The sequence below is a fragment of the Asterias rubens genome, chromosome 11 (genome assembly GCF_902459465.1).
Source record: "Asterias rubens chromosome 11, eAstRub1.3, whole genome shotgun sequence".
In the NCBI taxonomy this organism is placed as follows: domain Eukaryota; kingdom Metazoa; phylum Echinodermata; class Asteroidea; order Forcipulatida; family Asteriidae; genus Asterias; species Asterias rubens.
The window spans coordinates 12,702,004-12,720,835 of NC_047072.1; the positions used below are offsets into that span (position 1 = coordinate 12,702,004).

The 18,832-nt window shown below is 37.6% G+C and overlaps 1 protein-coding gene across 1 annotated transcript in view; it reads left to right on the forward strand.

Annotated features, from left to right (window-relative positions):
• The first annotated feature begins 1,271 nt into the window (after nt 1-1,271).
• LOC117297062 overlaps nt 1,272-18,832 on the forward strand; it is a 28,758-nt gene continuing 11,197 nt past the window's right edge. The window contains exon 1 of the mRNA XM_033780188.1: nt 1,272-1,677. The gene's annotated coding sequence lies outside the window, so the exon portion shown is untranslated. The remainder of the gene's footprint in view (nt 1,678-18,832) is intronic.

Genomic DNA, 18,832 nt, shown 5'->3' on the forward strand with positions numbered 1-18,832 from the left:
CTTAAAAATTAATGGCAATCAAAACATTTGTTTAGAAGCCTATCACTCAGCAGCTTTCGAAAAAGCATTTTCAGAAGTAATGTTGTTATGTAGAAAGATACAAGTTGTTATGGCCCAAAATTTGAGGTAACGTAACGCGACAACTATTTGGAAATTAATTTTTAGTAGTTTTTATTGTGTACATATCTACATTTATATGGGATTAAAATAATTGAACGGTTGCAAAAACCAAAGGTTTACTTTGCCTTTAAGCATATTTGGTACATGTATGTGCACTTAATATATCTTTGTTGGTATTATTATTATCTTCATATTATTAATATTATTATTAATAAAGAACGACAGATGATAGCGAGGGAATTATCACTCTCTTTCCAAAGCATAATTTCTGTTCTACTGTGAACTCTCTATTAAAAAATCATATTCATAACCTCGGGCTGTATTCATATAATCCAATTGATTACTTAGACACCATACGTTATCCAAACTTAGCCCTAACAAAAGCCGGGCCCACTTATATGCAAAACAGCGACGACATAGAGCGAGGGGGCCCTAGGGTAACTCAAGGACAGAAGCGTGGACTCGCAGTGTGTGTCGTCAGACGAGGATATTGCGTCAAACCAGTCTTTTGTTTTCAGTTCACACCAATGACGGCACAAGTGGGGGAGGGGGGGGGGGCTGCGCACCCGACTGGTCTGCTGGTGTTGTTGGGGAGGGGGGAGGGGGGGGGGGGGTACCACGTTAAACTGTGATATGGTGAGTGTATAACGATAGAGGAAGCTGCTAGTTTGATGTGGTTGGTACAGGGGTGGCCTTGCAGTTCTGCATACACATGGTGCACAGCTGTAAAACAAAACTGCCGGGCGGAATGGATGCTCATTTGCATAAATGTATGAATAATGCATGAGTGTTTGTGACTCCCTCTACCAATCCATCAGCTCTCAGGCATGGCAGTTGGGATAATTCAATGAAAGAATGACATTTTCCCCCCCAAAAAAGAAAGAAAAAAAGTATACAAACGAAATAAACAAAGGTCAACGATTGGAACACCCTCTGTCTCACGACACGGTTTTCCCAAGTCTTTACTGTCCGTCTCAATTAGGTATACAGTGGTAAAACATTCACTCAGCAAGAACCAATTACAATCGACCCCCTCAATGATGCAATGGCAACCCCCTCCAAGACCCAATGGAAGAATCGAGAATCTGATTCAGTGAACTAGTGTGGAGAGAGAGAGAGCAAGAGAGAGAGTGGGACAGAGCGCGGAAGACAGAAGAATAAAAACAGTGGTCCAGGGAAAATGGGTAGCACACTCTCTCCGCCAAAGCAAAGCACGGAAATAATATAACATCGCGATACAATGCACAGTGTAGGACGTTGGTTTGGGTACCGAGTGGAGGTAATGGTAAACCGTATGACGACGACGTCTGACGTTGATAAGCCAGCGTGGGGGAGGCTCGAGTCTCATTATAAAATTAACGAGGTGGAGGAGGTGGAGGAACAACTTCGACTGTCATCATCATCATCATCATCATCCTTATCATCTTCGGTACAGTGACGATACCTCCCGACTCGTCAAAGAGTAAATCCGGCTGGACTTGCGAAAAAAAGACTTTATTAAATGATTTCCTCGCCGTCGCAAATGGATTAATTCCTGGCAGCCAAGAATCGTATGAGGTAAGGCACAATCGTGGTCTAAAATTTGTTAAAGTTTGTTTTTAATTTGTCAATTAAGTCGGACACTTTTACAAAAGTTGATGACCTTTCCATCAATTGGATTTGATAACTACCGAAGTCATCAGAATGTAAAAAAAGAAAAAACAGGCCTGTATGCTTTGCTTTTTGATAGGGCAAGGGCACCAAGGCATCTTCTCCTTGGCAAATGGCACCCTATAAGGAAATTGTAAACTTTCTACTGCAGCATTTCAAGGTTACCAAGGCAATGATGACTAGAGGGCATGGAGGCGATCACCATCGTTGCCTCCCTGCATGTAGTATCTGGCTTGACAAATCAGAGATTTGTGTACAGCGGAGCAAAAAATTAAAGGCAGTGGACACTATTGGTAATTGTCAAAGACTATAGCCTTCACAGTTGGTGTATCTCAATATATGCATAAAATAACTAACCTGTGAAACTTTCTACTGCAGCATTTCAAGGTTACCAAGGCAATGATGACTAGGGGGCATGGAGGCGATCACCATCGTTGCCTCCCTGCATGTAGTATCTGGCTTGACAAATCAGAGATTTGTGTACAGCGGAGCAAACAATTAAAGGCAGTGGACACTATTGGTAATTTTCAAAGACTAGCCTTCACAGTTGGTGTATCTCAATATATGCATAAAAAAACTAACCTGTGAAAATTTGAGCTCAATCGGTCATCAAAGTTGCGAGATAATAATGAAAGAAGAAAACCTTGTCACACGAAGTTGTGTGCGTTTAGATGGTTGATTTCGAAGACCTCAAGTTCTTAATCTGAGGTCTCGAAATCAAATTTTTGGAAAATTACTTCTTTCTCGAAAACTATGGCACTTCAGAGGGAGCTGTTTCTCACAATGTTTTATACCATCAGCCTCTCCCCATTACTCGTCACCAAGAAAGGTTTTATGCCAATAATTATTTTGAGTAGTTACCAATAGTGTCCACTGCCTTTAATAAAACAAAACAGCAAACATTATCTGCTCTGCACCAGAGTGAAACACAGGCAAACACTATGATGCTCAACCGCAGAGCACCAAAAACAAAATACCATTTTCCCCTCTAACAAAACTCAAACTGACCCCCAGAGAAACCATGGAGTCATCAAAATCACCGCAACAACTTCTGGGAAAACACTTATATACATAGAGAGAGGGGGTACAAAAATCACTCTAGTAACAAAGACAAACAAGCCGTGACATTTAGCACACTAAAAATGGCTACAACATTGAAATCAATAGTCGGGAACAGAGATCCCTCGTAATGTTTTGATCTCGCCGGGATCACTTCCCCGCAAAGTAAAACGGTCTCAAGTCTCTGCTCCTGTAAAGCTAGTACCACATTCCGCACGGTCGTGGATATTACAATCCAGGTCGGACATGATCAAATGCCGGCATGGGACAAACCGGGACCCAAGCTGGGCTTACAAACAATTGAATTACTACACAACTTGATCAAGGGTCTGCTTGCATCTCATGCTTTAACGAGAGAGACAGAGAGAGTCTCCTCGACAGTTGACTGGTCTAGTCAGTTCTGGACTTCGCTAAGCGCTGATGATGTGTGTGACCTTAGTGTACAGTTAATGCTAACCATCTATCCAGTGCCAGGAACATGTGTTTATAAAATGATACAATTGCAGCGATGGGGATGAAGTAATTTATAAATCTTGGATGATGACTGTATTTGTCCATTAACTTAATTCAGTTGTACATTTTATTTCCATATTTCATGAAGGCATACTCTTTCGAAGACACTGGATATCTTTGGTATTTGTCAAAGACCAGTCTCTTCATTTGGTGTATCTCTCTCAACATATGCACAAAATAACAAAACTGTGAAAATTTGAACTCAACTGGTTGATGAAGTTGCGTTGGAATAATAATAGTGGGGCCCACTGAGCTGAAATGTTTTTCAGACTTGGGGAAAAGAAAAAAGGAAGCACCTTTTCATTTTGTCCTTCTTCACAAGATTGTTGTGGCAGACTAGTGCTTAAAATAGTACAATGGTATTAAAGGCTCTGGACACTATTGGTAAATACTCAAAATAATTTTTAGCAAAAAAAACTTACTTGGTAACGAGTAATGGAGAGCTGTTGATAGTATAAACAGTTGTGAGAAACGGCTCCCTCTGAACTAACGTGGCTTTTAAAAAAGAAGTAATTTCTCAGTAAAATATTTTAATTGAGTCCTCATCACGCGTGAGGTCTCGAAATCAAGCATCTGAAAGCACACAACTTTGTGTGACAAGGATGTTTTTTCTTCCATTATTATTTCGCAACTTCATCGACCAATTGAGTTCAAGTTTTCACAGGTTTGTTATCTTGTTGAGATACACCAAGTTAGAATACTGGTCTTTGACAATGACCAAAGGTGTTCAGTGTCTTTAGGTCTGTAGCTCACACGAAATAACAGCCATTTCAAATATTGAGATCATTGTGTGCTATTGTCTTTGAAAAAGAGTTGGTTTTTGGTTGAAGAAAACTATGACAGTAACACACAAAGAACTGCGTGCAGTCTTCATACGTCAAGAAAGATATTTTTTAACTTAAAGACACTGGACACTATTGGTATTATTGTCAAAGACAGTCTTCTCACTTGGTGTATCTCAACATATGCATAAAATAACAAACCTGTGAAAATTTTAGCTCAATTGGTCGTTGAAGTTGCGAGATAATAATGAAAGAAAAAAAAGCACCCTTGTCACACGATGTTGTGTGCTTTCAGATCCTTGATTTCGACACCTCAAATTCTTAATCTGAGGTCTCGAAATCAATGTTTTATACTATCAACAGCTCCCCATTACTCTTAACCAGGTAAGGTTTTATGCTAATAATTATTTTGAGTAATAACCAATAGTGTCCACTGCCTTGAAATGTCAGGTTTCAAGAGACTGTGTACTTAAGGTGCAACCACAATCCACCAATACATTGCATTAAGATCCAGGAATCCCGTCCTGTTGGAATCACAGACCGTGAAGGTACGGTCGTCACCCCCCCCCCCCCCCCCCCCCCGGTCTCTACTCGCTCACGGCGTGACGCCATTCACTTCCAGTGTCATCCCTATCCTCGGAGGCATTGAATTCCCTCCGTGGTGTGTAACCTACTAATGGATGATACGTGTAAAACGACTTCAAACATCACCCCGACCTAGAAGTGCATATACTCACTGAGCCGTATCAAAACCACAAGCGCAATATCAATCAGTGAATTTACTCCTTAAAAAATAAAGAAAATAAAAAAATAAGGAAGTGCTTTTACACATTTCACTTCAGGCATGGAACTATATCTTCGAGAGGGGAAGGCCATTTACATCTTGCAAGAGGCCTTCCATTACTTGGTCAAGGGAAACTGTTGAAGGGGCACCAATGTAAAGACCAGGTCCTGGATTTCAAAAAGCCTGTAAGCACAAAAAAAACTTGCTAAGAATAGTCTTGCTCACTTAGCAGAAAAAAATAACCAGCCCAAATTATATTAAGTTTCCATTGTTGTGTGGCTGCTGGTGCCCGAGACGGTGCTGGTGGCATCGTTTTGGGTTAGAATTGTGACGTACTCATGCATAAATATTAAGAGAAGCGTAATATTTGACTTGCTTGTAAGGCAGATGGTACACACTGACCACAAACCAATAGTTTCGACTCTCCAAATTTAACAGGCTATATAATCATGGTTCAACTTACAAGCCTCGGAGCTTTAAATCAAGGGTTAATACAGCATCGCTGTATCAAATTAATTCATCACATTACATGCTCATCAGTTCAATGAAAGTATATAAGTGTATAATAAAGTGGACCTCTGGGGCTCCCTAGGGAAAAAACAGACGTATGGAGCAGAGTTGATGTATTTTTTTTCCACCAGATGGAGTCTCGAAACTTTACACTTCTAAAAGTTATTTATCAACACTAAATAAGCCTTGTTTTCCTCTGGGCAACAACAAGTTGTTATATCCTTACTCTATGTTATTACTAAGTATCTATCTATGAAATCTGATAAGTCAACATACTTGTTACAAGTATTTTATTTCAAAGTTGTTTATGTGGTCTTTGACGGGCTGATGTAATTTCTGTTACTATAGTGTTTAACTATTGTGCTTGTATTTTACATTGTCTTCCATTTTTAAATATTCTTAATTAACTGTAATTTATTGATTACTGCTGTAATGCGCATCTGGTCGTATTTAAAAAAAAAAAAAAAATTGCATAATAAATTGATAAATTATTATTATAAAACTGCTATGTCCCTCTTCAGATTGGGGCTGAAAAAAAAGTGTTTGAAAACATTTAAAATAAATTAGCATTATATATTCAAGCGGTGTAGGCTCTAAATGTAAAAGAGTGAAAAACATCAGTCTTTACATTTCGCGGTGTCCCTCAAATAGCTCTTTAAAAGAGTGGTGGTTATTTCACTCTTTTAGAGGGGTTTCACTCCAGGACAGAAAAGATGCAAACTTTAATCTCAACTCGAAAAAGACTTGTCCCTCATACGGCTCTTCAAAGAGAGCTATTTCACTCTTTCACATTAAGAGAGTGTGCGCGGTATCCTCCCCAATGCTCGAAAGGAAATCTCAGTAACAAAAGCACTTCTAATCTATTGGTGAAAACATACACATTTACAGCCCTGCTAGTTTGAGGTATGGATTGAAACACTAATTGATTCATTCCAATAACAACTGGGTCTTATACAGCGCAAGTTTCGACAAACAAGGTACTCAAGGCGGTGGAACAAAGCTACATATTGTCAGACAGCTTTTCGTGATTCAGTTACTAAACCATTAGTTTGAACAGAAATCAATATTAGGCATAAAGCCTTTTCCCAGTCATCAGTTTGTTTTTCTTTCATTATTTAATTACCAGTACTGGTAAACCCTTTTTTTTTATGCTAAAATAATTTTCAATATCATCCACAAGGGAAACTGACTGGATAATTATTTCAAATGATTTTTGGGGTTGAACAAAATATTAACTAGAGTTCAGTGGGATTCGAACCAACGACCTCCGGATTAACGCGCCGGCGCTCTACCAACTGAGCTATATCTAGCCCTATGTTGGCGGTGTCCCTATTTTGTCAATATTTCTGTTCGGGGGTGCCAGTCAGAAGCCATACGACCGTTAACCCAGACGAAAATGTTTGCAACATTGTTTTACTCATTTCTCAAAAACTAAAGCACCTCATGCAAGAACAGTTTTACGGGAAGCTATCTACCATCATTATGTTCAACTATCCAAGTTTAATGTAAATCTGTGGACATTGTGTTTTGCGTCATACAAACAGTACCCAAACCCTTTATCAGACTTTCAATCTATTTAATCACAATTTTTGTTGTACTTTTCCATCGGCAAAATAATCCGCTATCAGACTAAAGTAGGATGAATATTCTGCCTGTTGCAGGCTTTGTGAACTATGTGTATGGCCAACGATTCTCAAATTAATGAAGTCAAGTCTTGATGATGATGATACATGGTCGCTTAGTATAGAGGGAAACAAGTCAAGAATCCATGAAATTAGGTCTGGGATGGCTTATCTTTTTTGATAACAGTTTTTTTTTTTTTTTTGCCATTCCCTGGACAGCCTGTGCTTGTTTTAATTGTATTGACCGAAGAATTAAAATAAACAAAAATAAATAAATAAATAAGTTATGACTAGAATCACTATGACAGAGACTCACAACAGGGCTCAAATTTTACACTGAACCATCAAATTCGCGAAAATTACTTCTTTCTCGAAAACTACGTCACTTCAGAAGGAGCCGTTTCTCACAAAGTTTTTTTTTACCATCAACCTCTCCCCATTACTTAAGGTTTTATATGCCAATAATTAGTTTGAGTAGTTACCAACAGTGTCTAGCCTTTAAAACATAACAAACCATCTGATGAAGAGCAACTGAAATGACAATGACATATAACAATATACTGTAATCTAATAAACGGTTCTTGTTTTGTATCCACCTACATAGTTTATGATTAATTTGCCATGAGAGTGGAATATGAAGAAGGAGAAAAACCTCCTAAAATCACGACACTTTTTTTTACCGAGCCCCAGAAAAACAAGTGACTCATTCAATACAGGCAGAGTAGAGATGTATTCACTCATCACAATGTTAGGAACTTAAATAACATGTTTTAGAGGAAGTCTATTTTAAAAATTTGGGGGGGGGGAAAAGTAACAGTTACCGGTACATGTACATGGTTAATATTCAACCCACACTTGTTTGTGGGTAATACCCAATGTACACTGGCCTTTCCGCCTGTATTTTGGGGAATGCGAGATGACAGCTGAGTTTAACTCAACATATGTTTTTGTTCTCTTGTTCTTTTGTTCTCTGTTTTGAATTCTGGTACTTTCCTGAGTTTGGTTACGTCCCATATCCTTCGATCTTGACATGGGCGGGTAAGGGGAGGCCCACCCCTCCCAGATCCACCTTTGCCCACCAATTGATGGGAGTCGGTTTGACTCATGTCTGGTGTTGTCCATGGTGCAGTTTCACAAGTATCCCATAATATAGACTTTAAGATGTTAGAGTATAGAACTTAGAAGTGCCGTTGCAAAATATTAAAGTTGGCCTTGTTCTCTCAAAGGTGATATTCCACATTAAATGATTTGGGTACTGTTTGTAACACAAAACATAATGATAGTAGAAAGCGTACCTTGAAATATTAGTTGCTGAGGTGCTGTAGGTTTTGAGAAATGAGTAAAACAATGTCATAAAAATACGTTTTCACATGCTAAAGTAATTTTCGTCTCATGATCACTGAGACGAAAATTATTTTCATGACAATGTTTTACTCATTTCTCAAAAACTACAGCACCTCAGCAAGTAATATTTTAGGGAAGCTTTCTACTATCATTATCTTCAAACAGTGTAAGTTTAATATAAATCTGTGGACAATGTGTTTTTTGTCCTACAACAAGTACAGACCCTTTAATTGAACACTCCAAAATCACTAGTTGCTAATTTTGGTTACCACAATTGTAAAAACATGACATAACCCATGTGTTGTTCTCTAAATTGTAACAATCCATCACTTCCAGTGGGTTTATTAAAAACCACTGGACGGGAATTAAGTTTCATTTCCCAAATACCAACGATGTAAGTGATGCATCTTAACACCTCGGTTGATGCGCTTAGTGCAAGTTACATCCATGGATGCATCACAATCTGTATTAACTGTAATTAATTGCTTTTTTAAACAGGTTCGTCGCATGGTGTGTTTCTCAAGTACAAAGAGAATGCGGATTAATTTACTTTCTCAAATTCCAATCTGGGACGATGTGCTATTATAGTGCACTTTCTATCACATAACTTCAATTTCTGCATAGTACATGTGTTTAGGAGACTTTAATAATAATCTACAGTTCTTATACAGTGATTTGGACACCAGAAGGTGCTACTGTGATACATTTACTGGGTATTACCGGTTGTAACTTTGAATACCATTGGTAAAATGAACCAGTGTACCAGTGACAAGCCACTAAACAGACTAAAACAGAAAACACGGGCATGATATTTGGTCCTTTGGAGAAAAGTACAATTTTTTTTTCAAAGCAACAAAATCAGAAGTTAGACTTATAAGTAGGAATAATAGCTAGCCTGGTCTTAATAACAACCTATGTCTTCACACAACTTGATGAAGTTTATCCACCCGTAATCAAGCATAAAGAACCGGTGTTTCTTTTAATTGATTTCACTTATCCTAAGCGTGGGAGTACTGTGTAGGCAAGTACGCCTTATTACCTCCTCGACATGCCCCGTCACCCTAAATAGAGCAGTTGACTGATCAACCATGGAGTCAATGGCAAAATAATACATGGGTTAAGCACTTTAAATAGCCCAAAGACAGACGGAGTTGTCATTAAACACGGTCCTGACACCCCGTCATGTCATCAAATGGGACTCCTCATCCTGCTGGGATGACTTGAGATTCTCGGAGGTGTTTGCCCGGACATTAAAGGCAATGGAGAGCTGTTGATAGTATACAAAGTTGTGAGAAACGGCTCCCTCTGAAGTAATATAGTTTTTGAAGAAGAGGAAATTCCGGACTGAAACATTTTGGCCTGAATTTTTTTTTTTTTTTTTTTTTAATTACTTTTAGGCATCTGAAAGCACACAAATTTGTGCAACAAGGATGTTTTTTTTCTTTCAATATTCCCCTGCAAATTCGATGACCATTTGAGTTTGTGTGCTTTCAGATGCATAATAAAAGTCAGAATAAAGAAACGTTTCTCACAATGTTTTATACTAGCAGCAGCTCCCCATTGCTTGTTACCAACGTACGTTTGTGTGCAAACAATTATTTTGAGTAAATACCAATAGTGCCCAGTGCCTTTAAAAAAATAATTTCACAAAACAATTGCCAACTGACACAAGTGCTAAGCATTGTACAATAAATATGCACACACTGTGTTTCATTAGGCAAAATCTGTTTTTACGAGACTGCCTCGTGACTCCTAGCTGGGCTCAGCTGTTAAAATACTTGCTTGCGATTGTTTTCATTAAACCCTGTGCAATCACATCCACTGTTGAGTCAATAACCGCAACAGTGACAATTTGAAAATTGATTCCATTTGTTTTCCTCACTTGATTGTCACCTATCATTCAGTAGAATTAAACAGATGTGACAATAAATAAAAAAGAATACAACTTGTCACTTTCATGTGAATTTCAATGTTTTGTTTATTTTGTTATTTTATTTTTAAATAATATTATTGTGCATGTTATAGAGAAGAAGAAAAAAAAATTACTGGACCAATAAAAAGTAAAAAAATTGTCACTTTAATGTGATTTTTTATGATTTTTTTTTTATTGTTTTTATTATTGTGCATGTAGTATAGAGAAAGAAAGAAAAATTTTTCAAAGACCAAAACAAGGTATCAACACCCTTTTAAATCTCAACAAATGAAATTTTAAAGGCTGGATGTTGTTTTGGTCGACGTCTTTACTTGTACTTTGTAGCATGCTTGTAGTGACACCCCCATATTTCCTAAAGTACTATCTAATAACAATAATAAAGATTTTTAATGTGAACATATCTACCCTGCTGGGTGTTCAAGGCGCAATAAAACTAACAACAAAACAAAAGAAAAACAGACACAACAAAATTAGTCCTTTAAAACCCTGTGACGTGTGCTAAGTTTTGAGAAGAGATTTGAATGTTGTTGTAGAAAGACAAGATCTATAGGTAGGCCTACTGCCCAACGTCGGCATGGGAAACAACACTCTCTAATACATGTCCGATTGATCGCCAAAGTACTCTCTTGCAAGTCAGCAGCAGAACCATCCCATGCTCAATTGAAAAAATGTCTTCTATATTAGAAGTTCTAATTAAGTAAGTATGCGTCGGCGAATCCCACGCTCGCATAAAGACAATCATTTCCATTTCTCTGATTGGGAAAGGCATGCGAATTAAACAAACAGTCTGCTACGGGTCACTATCGAGATCAATTGTTGCAGACGAGGCCGTCCCGAGATTAACTTTGTTGAGAAGCAGCTGAGCTAAATCACTCGGGAATTGATGAAAAGGTGAACTTTCTTTTCATTTTTAAACTTCAAGACGTTCGCTGAGACCAATCAGTTGTATTTATCAGAGATGTGAAAGGTTGTTTTAAACTTCAAGACGTTCACTGAGACCAATCAGTTGTATTTATCAGAGATGTGATAGGCTGTTTTAAACTTCAAGACGTTCGCTGAGACCAATCAGATGTATTTATCAGAGATGTGATAGGCTGTTTTAAACTTCAAAACGTTCGCTGAGACCAGTTAGTTGTACTTATCAGAGATTTGAATAGGCTGTTTAAAAAAAAAGAACTATAAAGGCAAAGTGTGAAAGCTTGCGAGTGCAAAGCCTGAAAGCTTGCGAGCGGAGCGTGAAAGCTTGCGAGCGTGAAAGCTTCAAAGTACGAAGCATGCTGATCCTCACTGTAAAAAATATCCGTAAAATTTACGGCACTTAACTTGGCAGCTAAGGTGCCAGGTTAACTGCCGTAAATTTCACAGTACAAGTTTTGTAAATTGTTCCTTGAAGGGGTAGTATTACAAAACTTCCACCGTAAAACTCGGGCACTTTACCCGGCACCCTAGCTGCCGGGTAAAAGTGCCGTAAATTTTACGGATATTTTTTACAGTGATTGCTTTGAGTGAACTTAAAATTTACTTTACTCACAAGAAGAGAGTAATGTTAAAAATATATAAATAAATCCAAATCTATTCTCTTTTGAGTTGTAAAAAACATTTCCGGTTAAACCCATTACACTGTACAAATGATATCATCGCCTAGTTATTTTGTTACCATTAATTACACATTTTCACGTTTCTGCAACAAAATTACTGATAATCAGGCGGAAAAGCTACTCAAGAGTTTGGGTACATCGTTAGTGTCCGTTACCTCGGGATGGGACATCTATCATCTATAAGTCTATTAGCTTTGTAAATTTGAGATCATGTCATTAATAGCTGTGCTGGCCCAATTTCATGGCTCTGCTTACTGTAAGAAAAGAATCAGCGCTTACGGAAAGCAGGGAATTCTGCGCCTACATAGGGCATTTTTGATTGTGCGAGTGCTTACTACACTGACTAAGCATCCTTTGCTGACACAGGTAGTCCAGATATTTTGCGCATTCTTTACCACAGTAAACAAAGAATGTCAACCGGAAGTGAGAATATGATTTTTTTTTTTTTACACCGATGTGTGTTAGCACTGTATACTCAGTACTTTCCCCGAGTCCTGTGAAAAAATAACCCAGGCATGTTACTCAGGTGGGATTCGAACCAACGACCCTTGCAATTCTAGAGCAGTGTCTTACCAACTAGACTACCGAGGTTGCCCGGTAGCTAAAGGCCATTAAATTTTGGGGTAATTACCAAAGGGGACCATTAACATCACTTTGCATCGTTGTGATGATTTGTGCATGTACCTTGTAGTGCCTAGCTTATCTTGACAGGACAGCTGACATATATCTGGGAAAAACATCCCTTTACTCAGATATCTGATAACCAGTCTCTATAAATCAATGGTGTTTTTTTTTTCTTTTGTTTTAAATTAGATATTATTATTTTGTGCAACTAGCAGGAAAATCTTGCATCATAAACGCAACCTTGGAATTGTTATGAATCACAAAGTCGGAATCAATTTGTGTGCAGATTATGTCATCACAAATCAATAACCAATTATGAATAAAGGAAATCCTGTCAGATGACGATAACGAGAAAAACAATTGGAGAACTGAAATGATTTCTATTGAAAATTGTAGTGTAGTAATTTAAGTCGTGTCTGCCACTTTAAGCATTGAACATACACTGTTCAGTTGTTGTATCTTGTTATAAGAGTTTAGTTGTAAAATTGAGTTGGTTCCAGTTTGGAGCGATGAAGCTTGACAATAAATGTACGCGCACCATGCTTTTTAGTGATAGGACAAAGCAAAAATAAAAAGACGTAATTTGTTACACCTTGGTAAGTAGTTTAGTTCAAAGCATGTGGTCAACATTAGTTATCAAAGACCAGTTTCAACACTATGTGTGACCAAAGTTTTACATGAAATAAGAAACCTGTGACATAAAATTAAAATAGAAACAAGAAAAAAACTTGTATGTTTTTAAACATGGTGGATAAAAACTAGTGTATATAAGTAAACATACTCATTTCTTAAAGACTAAAGCATTTTAAGCTAAAATGTTTCAAATATTGTGCACACTCTTTCTGAGTATCATAATATTACAAGTCAAGAATGCAGTTAATTGATCCTTTGGAAGTCAGGCAAAAATATTTCAAGGGACATTTGTCCAACATCTCCATCTTAATTTTGAAATGTAAAGATGTGCAAACCTGAAGAAAAAAAATAACATCAAATATTTGTTCAACCTTACCAAAATTGTAATAAGTTTATATATTATATTTAACTAGAAAACACCACAATTTGAATCTGAGAATTCTCAAATTGTGCTATTAAAATTCTAGAATTCTTCCTGCAGGGATATCTCAAAAACGCGACCACCTTTTGAAATGATCATTGCCTTGGTGCCCTTGAAGTGCTCCAGTAGAAATTTACAATTTATAGGGTGCCTTTTACCAATGAGAATGCCTTGGTGCCCTTCCCCTTTCAAAAACGAAGTCCACAGGCCATAGGCTTTAAACAATTAAATAATTCCACGAAACCAAAGGTACTTAGCGTAGATGTATCCGGCAGGATATTTTGCTGACTGAACCAATGGAGATGGAGATGGAGACTTTAATTTCCTTCAAAACACCATGTGTTATATATCATCATACAGTCGACAAAAGTGTAAACCAGCTTTCATCTGTGATAATCTGTTTACATACCCAAAAAGCTGTTCATTTATCAAAGACATCATTGATTACAACCGGATTGACACTAGCTCTCTTTACAAAAATGGTGCGAACAAACCTTGCAATATATTGAACGGAACTGCTTCATTGCGACACAGCAATCGATCAACGGTAATCACAGGGGAAAAAAAGGATAAACAAAAACCCATCAAAACGACGGCTGCAGGAGTGAACTCTTGAAGCTAAATGAATAGAGTATCGTGCAACCGGGCTAATAATAATCTCTGAGTTCAACTTGTCCCCAGGAAGTTTTAGTTGCCCTGATTTAAAAGGATTTGAGTACTTTTTCAAAATTTCCTTAGATTTACATTAAACTTAGAGGGTTTAAAGATAATGACAGTGGAAAGCTAATGATAATGATAGTGGAAAGCTTCCCATCAACTATTACTTACTGAGGTGTTGTAGTTTTTGAGAAATGAGTCCCCCAAAACTACAGCACCTCAGCACGTAATATTTTCAGGGAAGCTTTCTACTATCATTATCTTCAAACTGTGTAAGTTTGGTGTAAATCTGTCGATATTGTGTTTCTTGTTCTACAAAAAGTATATACACCCATTAAACTTGTATTGTCATAAATGTATCTTTCTGATACATTAGTAGTATCAATCACAACCATGTTATAAAGGGCACATAAAGTTACACCCAAACACTCAAAAATAAACTACACTAAAACAAAATGTATTATTCACATCTGAATGGAAGAAATATGAGCATAACTGCATTTTAAGTAATATTGCACAGTTTTTAGTAACCCACAGGCCAAGTTGAGAGGTGGTGTTTACTAGCCAATAGCAGTTTTTACTAGACAATGTACTCCAGGCTAGCGTTTAAAGGCAGTGGACACTATTGGTAATTACCCAAAATAACTAGTAGCATAAAACCTTTCTTGATTACGAGTAATGGGGAGAGGTTGGTAGTATAAAACATTGTGAGAAATGGCTCCCTCTGAAGTGGAGTAGTTTTCGAGAAGGAAGTAATTTTCCACGAATTTGATTTCGAGACCTCAGATTTAGAATTCGAGGTCTCGAAATCAAGCATCTGAACGCACATAACTTCGTGTGACAAGAGGTTTTTTTCTTTCATTATTATCTCCTTACTTCGATGACAGATTAAGCTCAAAATTTTCACATGCAGGTTTGTTATTTTATGCATATTTTGAGATACAGCTAGTGAAAAGACTGGTGTTTGACAATTTACTAATAGTGTCCAGTGTCTTTAAGGGCAAGCCCTGCTGCCAGAATTGAGAATCTTTGAGCCGAAATAAAAAAACAACTGTATATGGAAGTTGAGTGGGGGAGAAATAGAATTATGGTAGCTATAATTGACTGGTTGGCCGACGTCTATGCATAATTAACACTATGATGAGCCGGGAGGTGTCTGAAACATAGTTATTGGTTTAAAGGGAAATTCTACCGTTATTTTTCGGCAGAGTATTCTAAATCTCATCAACAAACGAGAAAACATTTCTCCAGCTTGTACAAACAAAAAACTGCTTTCATTATAAAAAAATAAAATAAAAAATGTTTTGCTCATCTTAATTCTGGTCTTTTTATTGACACTGGACACTATTGGTAATTTTCAAAGACCAGTCTTCTCACTTGGTGTATCTTAACATATGCATAAAATAACAAAACTATGACAATTTGAGCTTGATTGGTCGTCGGAGTGGCGGGATAATTATGAAAGAAAAAACACCCTTGTCACACAAAGTTGTGTGGTGTGCCAGATGCTTGATTTCGAAACCTCAAACTCTAAATCTGAGGTCTCAAAATCAAATTCATGTAAAATTACTTCTTTCTCGAAATCTACTTCACTTCAGAGGGAGCCGTTTCTCACAATGTTATACTACCAACCTCTCTCCATTACTTGTTACCAAGTGAGGTTTTATGCTAATAATTAATTTGAGAATTTACCAATAGTGTCAACTGCCTTTAAATAAAAACGGTTCCGGGAAAAAAGAGCATAAGCTATATGCACTCTTGTGAATTTCCATACACAGAAGCATGAATAAAAAATAATAATAATAATAATTTTGTTTTTAACTACCGAAACTCAGGACAACGTATGTTTCAAACAACCAACATTTCAATCAGCTCGCCAAACTTGCTCTCTGATCAAACAAATAAACCCTTTTTCAGCAAGGATAAAAGAAGGAGAAAAAAAAGTAGGTGCTTATATACATGTATAAAAGCAACCATATTGGCAACCGAATGTTAGGAGCAAGCATATTGTTAACTAAACAGAGTGTTTTACACAATTACTGGCCATCTGTTCCAGGGCACTCCACGGTGAAGAGGCAATTTAGACAAGTTAACTTTGATCTTTTTTAAATTGCCAACGTTGTGGCCGAGTACAAAGTGAAATCACGACCCAGAATACAAACAGAGCAATTAGTCTAGGCCTACTGCAACATGTGGAAGGCAATAATAAAATATCTTTTATCAAAAAGATGATGAATCTGCCCGCCCCCCCCCCCCCCATATCTGGTAATTAAACTTATTTCATTGACCTATAACACGAGGGAAAATTGCTGTGACCACACAAAAAAATGCCAACAACAACGAAAAGAGAAGACAAAAAAGATGGCCTGAACAGGTCAACACTGTGAAAGATGTACACACTTTTGGCCCCATCTCATCAACACATTTTTTTATATTTAAATATGGCTATTTTGTTTTAAGATTCGAGACAGTCACAAGCTTTCATTGAAGACTTGCATGAACAAAATCTTCACTTGATACTTAGTAGTTAATTAGAAACTAAAAATTAAAGGAACAGTACAGAATTGGTTGTTGCTAATAAAACAAAACAGTTGCAGGCAGTGTAAGCACTTTTTGTATTCCACCATATACATTTTGTACATTAACTGACAAATCGGTTGAAGTGTGAGATCGATCGGCCATCTGTGTCACGAGAGAATAGTGAAAAACCGATTACAAATTTTGCATTGCATCGATGACAAAATAAACATGGATAAAACGCTCACTGAGCGATAAACTCCAAACGCGAAGTTAGATTATTTATTTCTCATCAAATATGACATTTCAGACAGAAATATTTCATGGGATGTTTTAAACTGTCATCATCATTAGACCGTGTGAGTTTTACGTACATCTGTGATCTTCACGATTTTTGTTTCTTACCAATTCTGTAACGTTCCTTTAAACATTATTGGGATCCCCAAACTATTTCACGTTCATCAGCCATGTACAGGCGTGTCAGAAGTATGTTGTGCAAAGTCTGTGGACTATGCCAAAGTTTTTTGATGTCTTCTGTTTCGAAACAGCCTCATCTGTCAAAGGATGTCCTAAATCCACAGGACTGTTTTCCCTTTCAGAAATTATACATAATGTTTGTGTACAGATAATATCAGTCATCGCGCTTACCTAATGGCACCACACAAGTCTCCTGTGGTAATTTGCTAATTTAAATCAACATTATCAGGCAGTCAAATATTTGGAGAGTGGGGCTGGGGGGTTGTTTGTGGAGGACACTGAACTTAAACTGAAAATGTTGAACTCACAACATGGGAGTGAAGAATCTTTTTAAAACAGCAGTCAACTGCATTGAAAATAAAGCTCTGATGTTTCTTTTCAGTAAAGTGGGTTCAAATCCTGGTCTTGACAATCGTGTTCTTATGCAACACACGTAACCATTACAACCTATTTTTTATTTTATTTTTAACTGTGGGACATACCCCCTCAGGGGAAAATTGCTGCCCTTTCAAGGGTGAACTCAATTCTCATAATGTTACTGAGTTTCTGGACCAAGATTTTGAAAGTTTGGCCGAAGCGCAAATAATAAAAAATGAGTGAACTTGAAATGCATTCCACATGGACAGTTGTTTTCTTTCAGCACAGCACCCATGCTCTGGAATTCACTTCCTGAAAACCTCAGGGAAATACACAACAACTCCCTTTTTCAGCAGCTTTTTCAGACACAACTGTTCTAACTTGCTTTCCCTAACATTTGAGAATTCCCTTTTGTTCCTTCTTGACCAGCGCCTTTGAACAAACACAGTCGGCCATTCTTTTGGAGTCAGGGGTTTTGCCCAGCATATAGCATAGCACACAGGTTCTGGAATTCACTTCCTGGAAACCTCAGAGAACCACACAACATCTCCCTCTTTCAGCAGCAACTGAAGACACACCTGTTCACACTTTCCCTACCACAGGAGAATTCCCTCTTTTCCATCATTCTTGCCCATTGCCTTGAATGGGTTTCCACAGATTAAAGTACGCCTTGCAGTGTTATTACTATTATTAGTATCTGGGGGGGGGGGGGGGACTCAATCAAGACCACTGACACGAGAGGTCAGTGACCCCGAGAAATCTTAGTACACATAGTGCTCTAATAATATCTATTGAATAACGTAGGTAGTCCATCTTTATTTATAACCCGTGCGTCCGAGTACGAAATATAATGTCGAGTGTCCCACTGTGAGATTTGATCAGCCCTGCTGTGGTCCGTTAACATCTTATTTAATAGATTGGATGAGACAGAAGACTTGTTTGTTTCATGAGATATTATTGGACTCTTAGAAGCATCCTGGTCGGGAGTTTGGCTGGCGTTATATTCAGGCATCCTTGTTTTGTCAAGGTTCCTATATATAGCTTGGCTTTAAAGGTTGGGCCATTCATGTAGATCAGTAACTACGAATACTTGGTTCAACTTTTGTTTTGTTAAATTCACTGAAGTAGACATTCTTGATGGAAGTACTGACAGTTCTTGCTATTTTCTCTGCAGTTTTCAGCTGAAATGTCGACACATGTGAATTTTATCGTGTCTTTCTTTCTAATTTCA